Source organism: Aethina tumida, chromosome 1, assembly GCF_024364675.1.
Source record: "Aethina tumida isolate Nest 87 chromosome 1, icAetTumi1.1, whole genome shotgun sequence".
Classification (NCBI taxonomy): Eukaryota; Metazoa; Arthropoda; class Insecta; order Coleoptera; family Nitidulidae; genus Aethina; species Aethina tumida.
The window spans coordinates 52218914-52237158 of NC_065435.1; the positions used below are offsets into that span (position 1 = coordinate 52218914).

General features: G+C 30.9%; 1 protein-coding gene across 5 annotated transcripts in view; it reads right to left on the reverse strand.

Moving 5' to 3' along the window:
• LOC109594497 (hemicentin-2) overlaps positions 1–18245 on the reverse strand; it is a 300510-nt gene that overhangs the window by 101482 nt on the left and 180783 nt on the right. For 4 of the 5 annotated variants that reach the window (XM_049961987.1, XM_049961988.1, XM_049961986.1 and 1 more), the window contains one exon: positions 16352–16401. The gene's annotated coding sequence lies outside the window, so the exon portion shown is untranslated. Of the gene's footprint in view, positions 1–16351; positions 16402–17432; positions 17451–18245 lie in introns of those variants that run through there. The other variant, XM_049961990.1, reaches the window with a different exon arrangement.

Here is an 18245-nt window from a genome sequence, read left to right on the forward strand (position 1 = left end):
AATACGTAAGTCGTATATTTCTAATAAATTAACAATATTGAATACTAACCAAGAAGTAATAGATTAAATTTATAGTCGTAGTATTTTTAGTAATGATATCTGAAGATATTTTAATTTCTTCAGCAATTTTCATATACACAAAATATTTTTTTCTACTTTTTTGTATTTTGTATAGTTCTAATTTTTACTCTCTACACAATAACAATTTAAATTTTATCAAAAAATACATTTTAAAAATCTTTGAAAAATTCCATGATGATATATTTATTTTTTCAGAAAATATTTTTTCTTTACTTTCAGTTCAAATATCTGCAAGCTAGGCGGTGAGAATATATTTCCTCTTAAGAATATCTTTGAAGGAATCCAAAAAAATGGTAAAGGTATGTTGGTTTATCAGTAGTACTCACACTCATGATATATATTTTTTTTGTGTTTCAGTTAAAATTTTTAGAATTTAAAAAGTATAAATTTGAATATATTGAAAAGTGAAGGTATGTTGATATTTTCAGTAAATCCCATACACATTAAAGTATTTTTTTGTGTTTCAGTAAACATTTTTAAAATCTACACAGCTTTTTCAGTAATTCTTATTTACATGATTTTTTTTTGTGTTTCAGTTGTTTACATCTAAATAGCCAAAAAGTTTCATTATATTCAAGAGGTTCTTTTGAGGAATTTCTTTGGAGGTATCCAAAAGAGAGGTGCTGATTTTTTCAGCAATTCTGAGATACGAAATATTTCAGTAAAAATGTTTACCATTTATACAGTAAAAATTTGAATATATCCAGAAGCCACTTTTTAATTCTCATACATATGAAACATTTGTCGTCCAGTTCAAATTTTTACAATCTAAATCTATCCAAGAAAACTTTAAATATAATGAAAAATTACCGTTTAGGAATTTTTTCGAAAGGTTCTAAAGAATAGGTGAAGGTAATTAATGTTTTTAGTAGTTCATTGAAATGTTTTTTTTCTTTCAGTTAAAATCTTTACAATCTACCCAGTAAAAAATGAATATATTGAAACGGGTAAGGGAGTGATTATTTTTTCAGTAATGAAATATTTTTTGTTTTTTTTTTAATAAAAATGTTTACATAAAAAATTTAATATTAAAAATTTCTTTGGAGGTATCCCAAAACAAAATTATGAAATTTTCATATATTTAAATAAAATATTGCCATCATAATATGACCAATATATACTGATTAACCCGGCAAATAAATTCATATAAGGACACTATTAGTAAACGCTTTTGTCAATTTACCACATGCAACTTAATGTTTAAAGAGCTTTGCTGGTTGTGGCATACTAATTACTATTAAATACATGTTTGCGAATTTACCATAAATCGATTTGCGATTATACCACAATTGACTCGCATACCACAATAGAGTGATTGCAATTAGTGTTTAATTTAAGGACCGGTTTTGTGCATACATTTCAATAAGATGGATGTCTCTGTTTCACCAGAAATTAATCGACTATTCCGTGTCTTGTTTAATATTAACATTATGTCATTATCGGTTATTCTCCTGACAAACTTGACACGTAATGGCATATGGTAATTTCGCATATCGAAAAAAAAATCGAATCAAAGCGATCCTCTAATTAAAGGAAAGATAAACGTAAACGTAATTGAATTTTCTTAAAACAAACTTCAGTTATATGAAGCAATTATAATTTTCAAAAACGTCAATTAGTTAAATTTCTCTCGCGATTCCTTTCCTGAAACCGAGGAGAAATTTGCAAGTGCATTACGGTCTAAATGAAGTAAGAAAAAAGGGGAAAATCTGTCGCCAATCAAGATTCTTTTGACAGTTCTCCTAGAAAGTTAAAATCGCACCGGAACCGTAATCAGTAAAATAAAAGAAGTTGTTAGCCTTTAGCCCCTTTTAAGATGCCAGATAACATTTAAATCAGGCGAACCATTAAATAAATGGATAGCGCCGATATCCTTAAAATATTGGAACGTTTTTCAATCACGTCGATCAACTTTGGTTAAAATTTAATTGGATGTACTTGTGTAAATTATTTTTAGGAGTGGGCGTAATTATTTGGCAGTATAAACTTCCACTCACCGAACACCTGAACGTAAACTTGAATTCGAAACATCGGCAGTGTACTATGTGAATGACTCTTAGATTAAGAATAAACAAAAATAAAACAGTCGTAAATCCTTTTGATCATGGGGGAAAAGAATATATAATTTTTTGAGGTATCGAACGAAATACCTTTCATTCAATTTAGAAACAAATCTGAGATAACAAAGGGCGATATGGAGAGATTTTGTAAAAAGGTAACCCGATTAGATTGGAAAATACGCACGCAACTTTTCCCTTTATAAAACACATACATATCAATAACGTTGGTAGTAAGGCAATGAAGTAAGATCAAATATGTTCTGACATTCGCAACTGTATTTGGGCTCGTATCACAATGCGGGGACTTTTTCAATATCTCAAGGGTATCAAATATATTATAGATTACAGCAAAAACTCCTCGAGTGATTCCAACATCAAAATGAGATAAAATCGACGGCGGGAGTTTCGCCTGCGCTCCGGGCTGACGAGAAATAGATATCCTATTCCAGGGCGATCCCGGGACCTTCCCGCCGCGACACGGCAAGAGGGACCCATCCTTGGATCCTTGCACCCTCGCTCCCGAAACCTCGCGTCAACGGAACTTGTTCTAGATCCGATATTAAAGTTCGACTCATACAGATTGGCTTTTATGACGTCTCATTGATTTATTCAGATACAGGTGCATGTTCTTATTGGGACATTTTAATAAAATCCTATCTATTAGGTACCCCACTTGCTTTTATACGTTCTGCTGTGCCATATCCATAAACCAAAATCCGGGTATGTCGGTTATGTTAGTTTTTTTGTTAGAGATTTATAATTAAATAATAATCCACCGTACTATGTTGCTTCCGATTTAAAGCAATAAATGTTTATCCCCTGGTTATATTTAATCAAGGCTACTACAAATATTTATCAATAATTCAATAATTGTGAACAAAATGTCAACAACTACAGCCCGAAAACAAGTGACACTGTTGAAATTGGGTCACCGTATAAAATTCTCATTTCCCACAATCAATAAATTTAAAGGAAGTATTAAATAAAATTTATGCATACATTTCGATGGATGAAACATCTTAAATATCTCGGCACAGTCCTCGATCATATTTAACTACGCGGCCTTAAAACGAACTTCGTTTAGAGTGGCAATTTAAACTGCTAAAGCTCATTAACTGAACATCAATTTCGTACCCTGCATAAAGCTATAAATACTTTTCAAATTAAATTTCGGAATCTGAAATGGGCCGTAGATATATATCATCTGACTGAAATTAATGGTATTGTTTCAATAACAAACTTAATACACTTAAGAGTGTTTCTTAATTATAGACTATGGAAATTGGATTCTAACTTTCAGATGCTGTTTGTGCAATTTTTCATAACACAGACGCCAGATTCTATTAAATATACGGCTTAATTGAGTTCGCCTTAGGCTTTAATACGGTATGTCCTTAAATTAGACTGGCAATCAAATGCATCAAGATATAATGGTTCATAAAATATTTAAATCTAATTAAATAATATGAGTACAGACTTATTAATTGAAAATAAATGAAAACTCCGTTCAGGAATTATCATCCAATTTCTACTGCCTTTTCTTAAAATCATGCGGAGACGTCATTTAGCAGAAGTTGATCGACGTCGTGCTGTAGGAATGCTTAAGGCTGGTTCAAGACATGTTGATGTGACCGCTGCATTTAATGTTGACCAATCGTAGTGTGCAGACTCTATTAACGATTTCTAGAGATTGGAAATGTGCTATATGAGCCTAGAGAAGGTCGACTAAAAGTTACATCTGACCGGAGAAGACAGATTATTAATCAGAAGAGTACGATCGGACCCAATACGAAACTACTCACTTCTCAGACAAAACCTGATTTTGACTACTGGACGTCAAGTCAATTAAATGATGCAGGACCTGGAGACCCATAAAACGACTGCCTCTCCAACCTGACCACCGTGCATCGAGATAAGCATGGTGTCACGATAGAGAATTGTGGCATACAGAATGGAATACTGTGATGTTCACAGCAGATTTGGGGTATTTAGTTATAGAAGGTCAGTAAGACAACTTCAAATTATGGAACGCGATGGATCAAAATCAACTGGATGACCTGATAAGAAGTATCCCATGTAGGGTATAAGTAATATTAAGTAGAGGTGGAATTAGTCGATATTAAAAAAAAAATGAACTTGTGTATTTTTCATTTTAAATGTGAGAACAAAATATATTAATTATTTTGTAAAATAAATTTTAAGTTCCTTTAGTTTAATTTCTTATTTATTTCTTTTATTACAATTCTACTATTACATTTTTAATATATAATCATTTAATCCTATAATAATGTAATATCCTTAACTTTTTGTGATCATACAGCACATAAATAATAAAAACTAACTATATCTGCAACATGTATTATCCAATTTTAGGTCTAATGGATCTGTCGTATCGAAAGAATAAATAAAGTAAAATTCCAACATTTGAATTGTATATTGTGAATCGTATATAAAGGTCAAAATCCACAGTTTACAATTTAATATATCACATCGTATTCCCCATTCTTTATATTGTGCGTTGGGACAATGGTAATCGGTTACACAAACACCGAATTCCAATTATTTTAATGTAGGTATTATATCATCATACGAAGACAAAGTATTGTTTTACACAAACCATCCCAAAAGCAGTTTAGTCCTTTCTAAGAAGCTTTGCCTTTGTACGAAGATTTCTTTTTTCAGTGATTTCTCTTGAGCAAAGTCAACTGCAGCAGACGTCTGCACACATACTCTCTGTACTGCATATTAAATCACATACTGCTGAGTCGGGCTTTACAACACTGTATACAGGCTTAGTATTCATATATGCGGCGATATTCCACCTTCTTGTTTACAAATTATCTGACGTCATTAAAACCGAAATAATACATGAGTGGAAGTTTATGCAATGGAATAATTGTGCCACTTATCTAGATAAACATAATACGTGTTGCGAATTATAATGCACTATTACGAAATAAATTTGATGAACTAATTTTCTTTTAGGGACAATTAAATCCATTTAGCGGAACAAAAATTCCTTTTAAAAATTGATCTTTCTTCCGATAACCCAATTTTTAAAATAGCTACATATTAATCTCCATTATCATCGAGTATTGTTCGCAAAATAACAAATTACATTCGCCGTGGCCGCGATATAAATATTTTGCGGAGCCACTGCAATCAACAAACAATGGATATTTGTCAAAGTAAACAGTGATACATACAACCTTATTGTAAGGGTTGAGCTCTCCATTCCTTTTACTCACTCCCGTCTCCAGTTTCGTGTTTTTGTTTCATCCGCTGTCGCTCGTCGCCGAAGCGTCCCATAAATCACCGCGTTGCAGATATGTGTGCCTGTGCCCCCTTTATAAATCCAGGCCAGCGACAATTCTCTGTTCTGTTTCAGCTGCAGATCCCAGATGAAACATATGAAGGAACCTTATATGTGTCCGATTAAATTAGTGGCGATAAATTTGCCAGATTAATGGTTATCTTTAAAAAAATAAATAAGTAACGTGACGTGTGGTATCATTTGTTAGGGCTGGAATATATCGGGATGTTGATTTATTAGTCCTGAAAGGTTTGGGTTGAGTGAGATGTTCCATAAACCACGTTGCATTCGCCATAGTTGAAAATTATTTAGAGTTATTAATTGAGGGTTGTTAAATAAGTTGCCGCACGAAGTCGTGGGAATTCGGGCAAAGATTCGGTTCCGTATTATAGGTTACTAATACACAAACAAAGTAATGTAGAATTCCACAACCATCTCACCTTTGTTCTTATTTATCGCATCAATTCGTTTTATCTTTTATCATTATGGAAAGTTAGAAAGTTTCTAAATCCGTTTATGATTTACGAGTGGGATATTAGTTTCTTTTCATTGAATTAGTTGAGAAATCCAGGATTTTTTCCAAGGTTTAAAGTTACACAGTAAGCCGTATTTAGCCCAAAAAGTTTAATGTAAATACTAAACTTTCCAGACAGTTGTTATTAAATAAGATTGACTGGCATATGTTAGCTTTGTTCTAAATGTTCATACAAGAATAATATACTAAGCTTTGTATTAACTTGTTACTATACTATTTTTTTAATATCAAAACGGTAGGGTAGTACAGAACTTCATCATTATTGTAGTTAAGTAGAATTTATAGCCTTAAGAACATTTACAAATCAATTTGTGATCATGTCTAGAAAATGGTAGATATTAATATGTATAGAGTTAAAATTTACGAATTTAAATTGGAGAACATTAATTGCAAAATATTTGCTGTAGACCCCATTAAAGTGATAATAAAACTCATTTATTGAGAATAATTATGAATATTTATGACTTAAATAAGATTTTTCGATGATAGATTTTTTTCCTTTATCATTATAAACAAAATTAATTTGACAATTTATCTTTGAAATTATTATTTATTTGGGATAGTGATCTGTAAGTAAAAATTCCTAATATCACAACATAATATTGTATTTTTGTTTACAAATCACTATAAAAACACAAAAATAATAATAATTTCAAAGGTTATAAACATATATAAATTGATTAACTTGAAAGCAATTAAGCATATTTACAAACAAATACAGTTGTGGCCAAAAGTATGTAAAATTTTTGTTTTTAGATCAATAGCCCAAAAACATTACCAACAAAGAACACTTGTGGCAAGTTATATAAGAAGAATGGGCAAAACATTTATTTATTATATATGACATTATTCTATACTTACGTCCGTACTCATTTTTTATTTAAATGTATTTTTATGGAAAATAAATAATCTAATTTAATAAATCTACTGAAACGAAACATTAATTAAAATTTATTCTACACCTTTGACCATATTTAATCATATTTTTTCTAAATAAAAAAGAACGTATGTTTAGGTTAATTATATTCGTAGTAGTTCAAAGTTCATGTTTGTTTTAATTGATAATGTTAATATATGCCATTTTGTTAAAGTACAAAGTTTCTTGACACATTTATGATGAATAACATAAAATATAACGTAACATGAGTTTTTATATATAATACATCAAGCGGGGTGCGTTAAAGAACTATTATACCATATATACCACGTATAAATTAAACGTTTCCGACTCAGTAGCGAGCCAAATTAAAACACTGTAGTAATACGAAGCAATCACGTTCGATAATTGCATAATCAAGTTCTTTTGGTGGATTTTAATTGAATTAACTTTCCCGCCTGTGCCGTAAAATCATGTTTAAATGGGTATGTTACCTTAGGGGCTATATTCCACGAGGTATTTTTTTTTAACTTGCAAACGGAATGAGAATTGCTAAACAATAATAATACTGGTCGGCAAATTTATTGTCGGCTCAACTGCGCCCGAGAGAGGATAAATAATTCCGTACAATTATACGCGTGATTACAAATTTATTAAAAAACAATGTTGCGACTGTGATTGTTGAGTGTGTGTTATTATGAGATATAATTATAGCATATATTTTCAAATAAAAACTTGTGATATCTCTATAAAAACAAATATAAACCCGAACGTAATGCCTTTCCCATTTTATGGACTTGGAAAACGAATTCAGGAATATAAAGTAGCTTTTATACGAATATTACAAGACGTAATGGTTACAAACATACTAAATACGTTTTTATTGGGTTTTTACTGATAAATACTTAACAAAAAAAAAGTTTATCTTTACATTTTATGGGTTTGATGGGTCGTTACGGACCGAAATAAATTTACACTACTATGTGATAGAAAATATAAACAGGTCGCTGAGATGTGAACGTCCATAATTTACAATTATTAAGTTCTAAACTTTTTTAAAAAGTTTTCAATGTTTGGATTAATATTTTATTGAACAAGGTTTGTGATTCGAGGTGAATTATTAAATTTATGGCAGGAAATTGTAGGGGGAGAAAAATAGCCGCTGTGACCCAAAAGAAAAATATAGAAAAGAACGCTAAATCTTTTGCTGTAAAATTTATGCGAAGTTATATTCATTTTTATTGATACATACGGTCTGGCATGAAATTTTGTATTCATGTAAATTTACTCCCATCACGTAAATGTGACCATAAAATATTATTGCAATTTAAAATAAATACGTACTGAAATTAATTAAACATTTGGAGGTTTATAGAAATATTTCGCATTAAAATAAATTTATTGGGCGATAAGAAAATTGTGACAATTATAAATTCAGGCAAATCCATAAATCCGTTTTCGGCACCCCCACATATTTATACCTGAAACCGGGGGAGCTAATATCCGACAGTGCTACCCAGAACAGCGAGGAGTTGGTAAACCAGAATTGATTGCACCATAAAGATATGAACGAAATCCCAAAACGTATTGATTGTATCTGGTCCCGATGCAAATGCAAACATAACCTGCTTTGCGGCGAGGAGTCCTCAACGGAAAAATATATACACATTCGGTACCCTCACCGTTTCTGTGTTTGTGTGCGTGAAGGGAAAATTTGTAATAAATTGGAATATAAACGGCACCAAAAAGGCCCACTTTCCAACCTGTGTAAGGGACTTTTCGCTTTCCTCTATTAGCATATGCGTGACTTACGGCGACAAATATTTCAATTCGTATTCAGTTTGAACGCATCATTGACTGTTTGAAGTTTAAACCGTTTGTTAAACGTACACCCAATACAAGACAATGTGAGCGAAATGCGAATATGTTTCAAACTCGGTTTCCGTTTATGTTTAAATATGGACAACATCAATTACCGCTGCTGTTGTTCTAATAAACGCGGCTCAGTGTACTTAAATAACATCATTTCAATGTAGCTAGGGCTCCTTTTGGATGTTCATTTAATAGACTTCTATTTTTGCGGAGTTAATTGGGGGGAACAGTGTGTTTTAGAAATTTAAATTGTGAGCGATTATAAACTATTTTACAAAGGCGAAACAATCGACTTAATTTATTTAGACTAAACCTTTACAAAATCTACACAGAACAGTCCTTAACTTTTGAATAGTTAATGTTGTGCTTTGTATTTTATCTGACCTATTTTCAAAGGAATTTAGTTTGTTGAAGTTTGTTTGGTTTCACGACAATATTATGTATGGGATGGTCAAATGTCTCTACTTATTTTTATACATTAAAACAGTCCAAATTAACTGTACTTGTCAAGTTCATTCAATTACACACCACGTCTTTTGAAGTGGGTAGTTTGAATTTCCTTGAAAAATTTTATCAATATGTTTTAGTTGCTGCTCTAGACGGTTATTATTTTGAATTTATTTTACTTTTTTAATTTTAATAGACATGAAAAAAGAAGATTTCAAAAATTACATTTTGTGAATTTCGATATATTTTATTTTATACGGTTGATTTGTTGTTTAACATCGTCAAATGCCTAAAATAAGACTAGTAATAGCAATTTTGGAACTTGGCAATCTGAGTGAACAACAAGTAGCACAAATGTGTAATCTCTCACAAAGTGTAATAAGTCATGCTTATAACGAGCTACCACCAGAAGATAGGAACGTTTTCTGATTATTTATGCTAGACAAAATACACATACACACACATTCTTTACATCCAGCCACTGTCTTTTTGAATTGCTGTAATGAGTTCTTTTAAATTTATAAAATTCTTTGTCGAATTTGATTAGAAACCTCCATGTTTTCTATCGCATTGATGTTGATTTGACTTTTTAACGAATCCGTCACAATTTTGGATTTGTGATTGGGATCATTTTCATGTTGAAACACATTTATTAAGAGGATCATTTCTTCTATATATGAATGCAGATTGTTTTTTAATATATCCCTGTATGTAAATCAATCTAAGAGAGCCTATCCCAGATTAAGTGAAACATTCCCAGAGCATTGAATTACCACAATGTTTCAACAAGCATATAATAATCTTTTCCTGTAATTTTGTCCCTGTAGAATGTTAAACATAAGTAAAACCATCATTTTATTATAAGTTAAATTTAGATTTGTCTGTTTTGTGGTCCAGTGAATGCGATCCTAAGCAAGTCAAAATTGGACTGGACTCATTTTTAGTCGACCAGAGTTTTTTTTGCAGGTCTGAAGTCAAATACCCATTCATTAACCATCTTGTGTTCTTGAACTAAATTCATCAAGTTCAATTTCCTCCAGGTTGGCTTTAGTTACAGTTGGCTAAAGATTGGATTGTTTTTTTGACATTCAAATTATACAATTATCAATTTTTTTTGTAACCGACATTTGGCCAGTTTTTCTAAATATTTTAATAATACGGGAAACGATTGACATATTTAGCCGCAAAATCTTCTTGCTTCTCTCGGTATTGGTGTTACTTACAGTTTCACGTCGGTGAATGATTAAATATACAATTTCTTTTTCCCTGAAAATAATTATACTAATCAAAAGATCCCTAGTATAGTAAATAATCGATTTAAATTACAGAGAACAATGAAAGGTCATAAAATAAAAAGTTGCTATAATTTTGTCAACTGAAAAATAAAAAAAATCAATTTTTTTAAAGAATGACATTATATTGACCATAATAGATAACAGAAAAATTAATAAACATTGCGTATTCAATTGGAAATATTTTCATATAGATTTCCGTTAGGAAAATTTAATTTTCTAAAACGAAAAACTGAAATATTGTTGACATTCAGTGTGCTCACAGTCCTCACGAGAATTCAACAATGGAAGTTTTACTGCGATAGTGTTACAAAAATAATGGAGATCGGATACATGATTTAGATATGCTGAAAATGTAAAATGTATCCCATACAACGGGGAAAAAATATACATTTTGATAGATAGGCAATGAATTTCATTAATTTGCAAATGAAAACGATATCGACTGTTGGTAGCAGATAACATTTTTGATGTCTGTTAAAAATATTTCCCTTAATTATTCATGTCATTTAGAATACAATGTTAACTATTGTTTCATGTTCGGCGAATTTGCTGAAACTTTAATTATTGTGCATTGTCATTGTGATGTGAAATCCGCTGTTGAAAAGTAATGAACAATGCCAAAAAAATGGATCAAGTACAATCGATTTTTTAAATAAGTATTAAAGCGAAAAATAAAGTTGTCCCATTTTTGACGTAGCCCGCCGCAATAAAAAAATAAATAGTCCGAACGTCTTAAAATGACATCCCATCTTGATAAAGTAAAAGGATCCGGTGAGTATCTGCAGCATTTTTCGCTATTTTCATTTAAAACAAACCGTCTATGCCAGTGTTTAATTAAACGGAAATAAAAATAATGAGTCTTATCTGGAGAGAAAGGAAAAAACGCCACGTCTTTCAATTACTTCTTGAGATTAAAGAGACTAAATCGACAATCAAGGATAATTGTCAGGTCATCAGTAGTATTTTTCCTCTGTTTTCCCCAAAACGTAGCACCAATTTCATGAGATTGCCTATGAAATTAATTATTATTGGATTTCTCGGTAATATTTATTTAAAGGTTATGACAAAAATTCCATCCACAAATGATCGTAAATAATTTTTATAATCTGCAGTTGAAACGGACAAAAAAATAACGAAATGAAACTGCCGATAATTTTATTATCAACTATATATTTTTGTAATATGAAAAATATTTTACAAATTTAATTATGGACATTCAATTTGCTTATTAAATATTTGAAATATTATGAATAATATTAAAATGTATAAACACAATATTAAATTGCGAAAAAATGCTAGGCCAGTTTTAGTGTTAATCGTTAAACAGGGTTAATTAAAACTGAAAAGCGATAAAAATCGAAGACATTCAGCTTCCCAACGCGACTAAGGGCCGCATTATTACTCCCAAGTAGTTGACCAAACAAAAAGCTAATACTTAACATGATGTATGTTTAATCTGGCAACGAGTGCCGTTAATAATAACATATATACGAACGGGTAAACGTGCACGTACTCGTATATATATATACGCGCGATATTAAGGGATGTTTTATATATTAAACAGCCACCGTTTTCTGCGCTTGGGGCGGAACAGATGCTATCTGCCTTCGCTTTATTTTCAGCGGACAAAAAATCGCACACTCGGTATGTACACACACACAGTGAATCTATTATGTATGTTATTGCTGAAATTATTTAAAATACATGCAAACCGGAAATTTGCATATTTGTCGCACCACAAACCACACGGTTTTTGCCACGTTGTTTTTATTTCATTTGACCGCAATTATCTGAAGACAAATTAAAAACGGTGCCCGGCCAGGTTTTGTTCAAAGGAGCGTGGAGAGGAAAAAAATTAATTTCCACTTATAAAACAAACCGATTTCGATTTGCGTGACGAAAGTCTGGAAATTGTGTCCCTAAATTTATAATAACATTTGCTCAACAGTCTGAGTAATTACTGTTTAAATGTGGCGGATCCCGTCGAACATAATGGGAGATCTGAGCTAAACTGTCAATCCGGTCGCGTCTGAGGTATTTACGTCCCTCATAAAATATTAAATCCGTTCGTTTGCGTTTAAATTCGAGCATTCGAATTCAGGAATTAATTGTTTTCTTTGTTGTGAACGGGTCGAATAAAAGCAACTTGGCCATTGAATATTCCGGTCCCAATGACATTTATTCACCGCGGTGCGAGTGTATGTTAACACTTCATAAATATGCATCGGACCAGAAATACCCCTGCAAATAAAATCAAATGGATCTTGCTCACTTGTACCATACTCGACCATCCTCCCCCACCCCCCACACATGTTTATTATCTTATACATATTAAATTCAATTGGCCCGCACCGATAGAATTGGGACCGACGTGTGTGTATGTGTTATTAGAAGCTGCTGTTTAATCTGAGTTAATTTGTTTTGTTGTGAAGTTCGAAAAACGCTCCCGACAACTATTTCAACAACTTTTACGGGTGAAGCACTTCCGCGACTGGAAAAAGCTGACCTAAATTTCCGGTTCGATTGAATGAAAGTAATTTGATAATGTCAAACGGTTTCGCTGAAATATATTTTCCAATAGTAATAATAAATTGTTCATTATGTTATAATTACGCCCGGCGTTTTTTAAACTTTAACCATATCTGTTCCACTAAATTAGTTTCCTCTTTTGGAGTTAAATATTAATTGATAAAGGTTCCGGACTGCCTTTTAATATAACTAAGAAAAGTATTTAATAATTAAAACGAAGTTTTAAAAGAGAGAAGATTTAACAGCAGAAAAACTTCACTGGGGAAGAACTTCAAATTCATAGTTCTACCTAGAACTTTTTAGTTATTGATTACTTTTCTTAGTTAAAATCTAGGACGTATCCGAAACTTTAAAACCAAGTTTCCTTTTGAAATATTAATGCTTGCGAGGCAGGTTTTTGCTGGTACAAAATCTATACAATCTGCAAAGAAATGATCAAGTAAATCAAACATTGTGTATTAATAATTTTCATTGACATTGCAATTAAACTATTTAAAGTCTGTTGTCGTAAAAATTATCAATGATAAATTTTCTATATCATTCTATAAAGTCGCATTGAAAACTTAAAAATCTTTACGAGAACCAGGTTTCGCTTCTAAGATATTGACTGGAATTAATCCCTTGGCTCTCACAGCGAATATTAATAGCAAAACGGTGTTATTTTCCGTGCCTTATCGATATTCCGCTGTAATGTTGAATGCTCCAGACTAATTCTGCCTCATTTACTATTCTAATATTCAAGTATGTGTTTCGCGAATGAAACGTAAAGCGCTGACTGTTAATGACGTTGCTGCCATTCAGTAATTGTAGTGCAAGGTACGAAGTTATCAGAGTCAGGCTCAATAATTTTCTTCCAATAATACAGTTATTCGTTTTATGTTGTCGTTTCTGCTAATACATTGTTCCGAGATTCCACATCTTTGTTATAAAATGGACGTATTTATTGCTCGGTCTAATTTTGCTCCACGTAGTAATGGACGAAAAAGGTTGGGAGTTCCTTCTGCAGAGGCTTACTGTAATTCCGAGTATAGACCAGTTTTAAATAAATTTATTATTCAATTTAGTAAACACCATAAATTTGGGGATTATTCTTCCTCGACTCCTATATACCAGTACTTTCCCATGCAGTAATTTTATATTAATAACACGACAAGGTAAAGCGTTCGAGACTTGAAAACTTCTAAATTTCCAGATACTTAATTTTGCAGATGCAGGCCGAAAGTTTTTAAACTTGACTCCAGAACATGAATTGAAGTTTGCTTTGAAATAATGGAGTTGTTTGATAAATGCTTTCCTAGACCTTTTCGTTTGGAAATACCAGGTAACACCATAATCATAATACTTTATTTTTCGAAATTATTTTTTAATTTTTATTTGGGAAATATAATTCTGACATACATACATTAGGTTGGAACAAAAAAAATACGATTATTTTTTTTTAACTTCCGACAGGAAGGTCCACTTCATCTCAGTTTTCTATTTTTTCTTTAGTCCCAAAAATCCATATCTTGATGGTACAGAAAATTTCTATTTACATTTTTTTAGGAAATTGAACTCTTTACAAAAAGGGTCTCTTGTGATTTATCGATTACTCTAACCATTTAGAAGTTACTCATATTCGAATCCCAATGCGGGGATTTTGAAAATATTCATTTTGAATTTTGAAAATATTCATAAAAATTTGTTTTTATTTTGAGTTCCTTGTCTTTCTATCTTTTGTTTCGCAATATATTTCTTTCAATAATCAATTTTTTAATAACGTTCTTTTTTTTTTCATTATTTTACTCTTATCACAATTTAGTAATCTATTTTTCAATTAAAAGTTAAAAAAAATAGTCGATTGCACTAACTACACTACAACATACAGCTGATTTTATGAATGATTTTTAAATTACTACCGATCCTTCATTAATAATAACCTTAGTCTATGTTCCAGTTCATGAAAGAATAAACTACAAAATAAGTAAATTCTTTGCACAAAGGCGTTCAATATTTACTCCCCTTGAAAATGATGTTGTAAGTCCGTCATCTTCCATTACATCTCACACATCTTTAAGTCGTTTTATTTTCAAACGAGTAACCGTTTACCTCCGAGGTAAATTTTCACATACAAAAGTTTTTTTAATAAAATTTTAATACTTGATTTCACATTTAGGTTGAGAAAATTAAAAACCTTTGCGATTTTTTCCTTTTTATAAAATTTTATTCAAGTCTCTGTACACATTATCAGTTCATCAATCATCAGTTTTTACAAATTATTTATTTTAACTCATTAGTAAAATCAACTTCAACTTTTAAGGTTCGTGCGTTGATAAAGATTACAGATTATTTTGGGTTAATAATACAAAAATATTTTTATAAGTAGTGTTGTTTCTCCTTTTGTCAATTTTAAACTGTTTTATTTTATAAGATTTCTGGATAAGGAAGGCGTACAATCTTTCAAACGGTGTCTGTGTTCTAATTCTTTTCATAAATAGAAACTGTTTAATAAAGATTATTTTTAAAGCTCGCACAACTTTCGTTTCGAGCGTTTTATCTACGGCAAGCTATATCCGCCCATCATTAAAGAATACAACAAAAGTATATTAAGGTTTATTACCTTATTTCACGTATATTATGTGGAAGTTAACTTTTGTGACGGTGATATCTTTGGTGTGCTATTTTTATATCGTTCATCACATTAGACAAGAGCATATTTTATATTAACATATATTATTTGTTTATATTTAAATATTCTGTTGCAAACATTCTTCTCAGTCAATTGACTTGATTGTTTAAAAATATGATTTTTTTCATTAAATACTTTTGAAAACGAATTTATTTTCTGCAAACGTACAACCGTCATAACGTTTTAACTATGACGTTTTTGTTTGACAAGCACAATTTATCAAGTCAAGATGAAACGGATGAAATCCTCGGATATACATTGCAATTCTAAGACTGGAATTATTTACAGTATAAGACAAACTAAAATAAATAAAGCATTCAATTATTTGCTAGCTTATAGAAATTCTATTATTTATTTATTTATTTATTTAATCTTACAGTGTTGAAATAAGTTTCCGGACATAGAACAATTAATTTATTTACAATTACCGAGTAGTCATATGATGTTAAATAAAATAAACTGTTTTTTTTTTTTTCAATTCACTAATAAATTATATTACTAATATAAGTAAAAGGTTAATATTAAATTATAGTGGCTTTAGCTTAAAAACATCAGTCATGTGTAACAAATGCGCAGAAAAATTCATTAAAATTAATTTAACTGGGTCAAAAACTAACTGTACTACTAAGAAAACGGGACAGCTGTATTAATGAAAAATTTAATTAAATTCTTACCTTTTTGTTCCGTAGAACTGTTTTATTAAATTTTCATATGGATTTCTATCCTGAAACAAAAACAATAATTTTTAATTAAAAATTCGAATAATTTTAAATATTTTTATATTCCCCAGTGTATCATTTGAGTTTGAGTTGAGAGTCATGATTTATTAAAAAATTTATAATGCTCATTCATCCGGCAACATTAATTAACATCTTCGTCAAAATATGTAATAAAAAAAAAAACAATTAGGTGTGCAGAACTCCGGAATATGAACTGGAAATATTTTTTAATATTGCCAATATCTTTTATATATTTATGAACTACTCAGTAACAAAGATTTAGGAAAAATAGGCCGGTTTTGTCGAATACATAATTAAACAGCATTGCTGGCTCGATTGTTTCTATTTTGCAGAGTCCATTTTTCCACTAACATGTATAGTGAACGCGATATCTACATGTCCCCGGGGAAATTTGCCTCGTTGAGATTTCGTTTCTCAGTTTAAAATGTTTATAAGTGCCGAAAATGTTTTTCCTTTCTGTTGTCTGCCTTCGCGCTTATGGCCGTGCCTCCGCTCGTATTTGTAATGGTTTTTTGCTTTTTAAGTTCTTATCCGTCTTTTTATAAACTCTTTTGTTTGAAAGGGTTTCATTATAAAAGGATTGGGTTTCATGGCTCAAATAAGCCGGGTGCCTCTCTTTAAATAAGTTATAAAGTTTTGTTCACAAAACTCGTCCTGCTTTTAAAGAAATGAATAAATATGTATTTTTGTTATAGCTAGTGTAACACTAGTGATGTTATTTAATGGTCTGTATAAACGTCATTTGCAATTTAATAAAAAAAATGCCACAAAAAGGTTTTCAACGTCGGGAGCCGGGCCCATTAACTAACGAATAATTCTGTGGGATGCTAAAAAACAAATCCTAATTCCGTCGAAATTTCAAATCACTCTCACGGAAAAATGTGTGTTTTGTTTATTCGATGTGATATTTTACACCTGCCTCAAAAGTTCGCCTTTTAAACGAATTAAAAAATATCATGAATTTACATTTTTAATAGCAGTCAAAAGAACGAAACTGGAAGTTCATTTTACTAACCTCCTGGTTTTAGCCCGAATCTATTTCACGGACTCAATAGAAGATGTAATTTAAACCAGGCGGTTGTCTGTAATTCAGATACCAAAATTAATTTCATTAGGTATTCCTTTGTATATCGGACGGACGATGCGATGATAATTTTAGTGTACTTGTGTGCGGTTGGTTTGTTGGCTTCGTCTTTGATGATTTCATATCATATCCAAATCAACTGAAAAACAAATATTATCGCTGAAAATCGATCATCATATCTACTAATATTGAATTACAATATGTGTACTGTATGTTGGAAGCATATGGATATTAAGAGTGGGCTAAACAAATCGACAATTTTTTTAACTGCCGACACTGAAAAAATGGTTCCTAGACACCTATATGCTTTCCAAAGATGAGCTCTTAATTTTAATAGGAAGGTCACACTCATCTCAGTTTTCTACAATATTTTTTCTTCAGCCCCATTTGGCAAAATTCATATCTCGTCGTTACTTGAACGTACAGAAAATTTCTATAGAGATTTCTTGTAGGAAATTGAACGCTCTACAAAAAAGATATCTTAAAATTTTTTCATAACTTTTACCGTTTAGAAGATATCGGAGGAAAAATTTAATTTTTACTTTTAAATTTTAAAACTCGTAAACAAGTAAATATTTTAAAATGCCCATATATTTTTCTAGGAAATTAAACGCTCTACAAAAAGGTCAAAAGAAATTTTTGATAAATTCTTCAAACTTTATATAACTCATTTTTATGCTAAATGATAAGAAAAAATTGTAGGAAACTTTTTTGTAGAGCGTTCAATTTAAATGTAAATAGAAA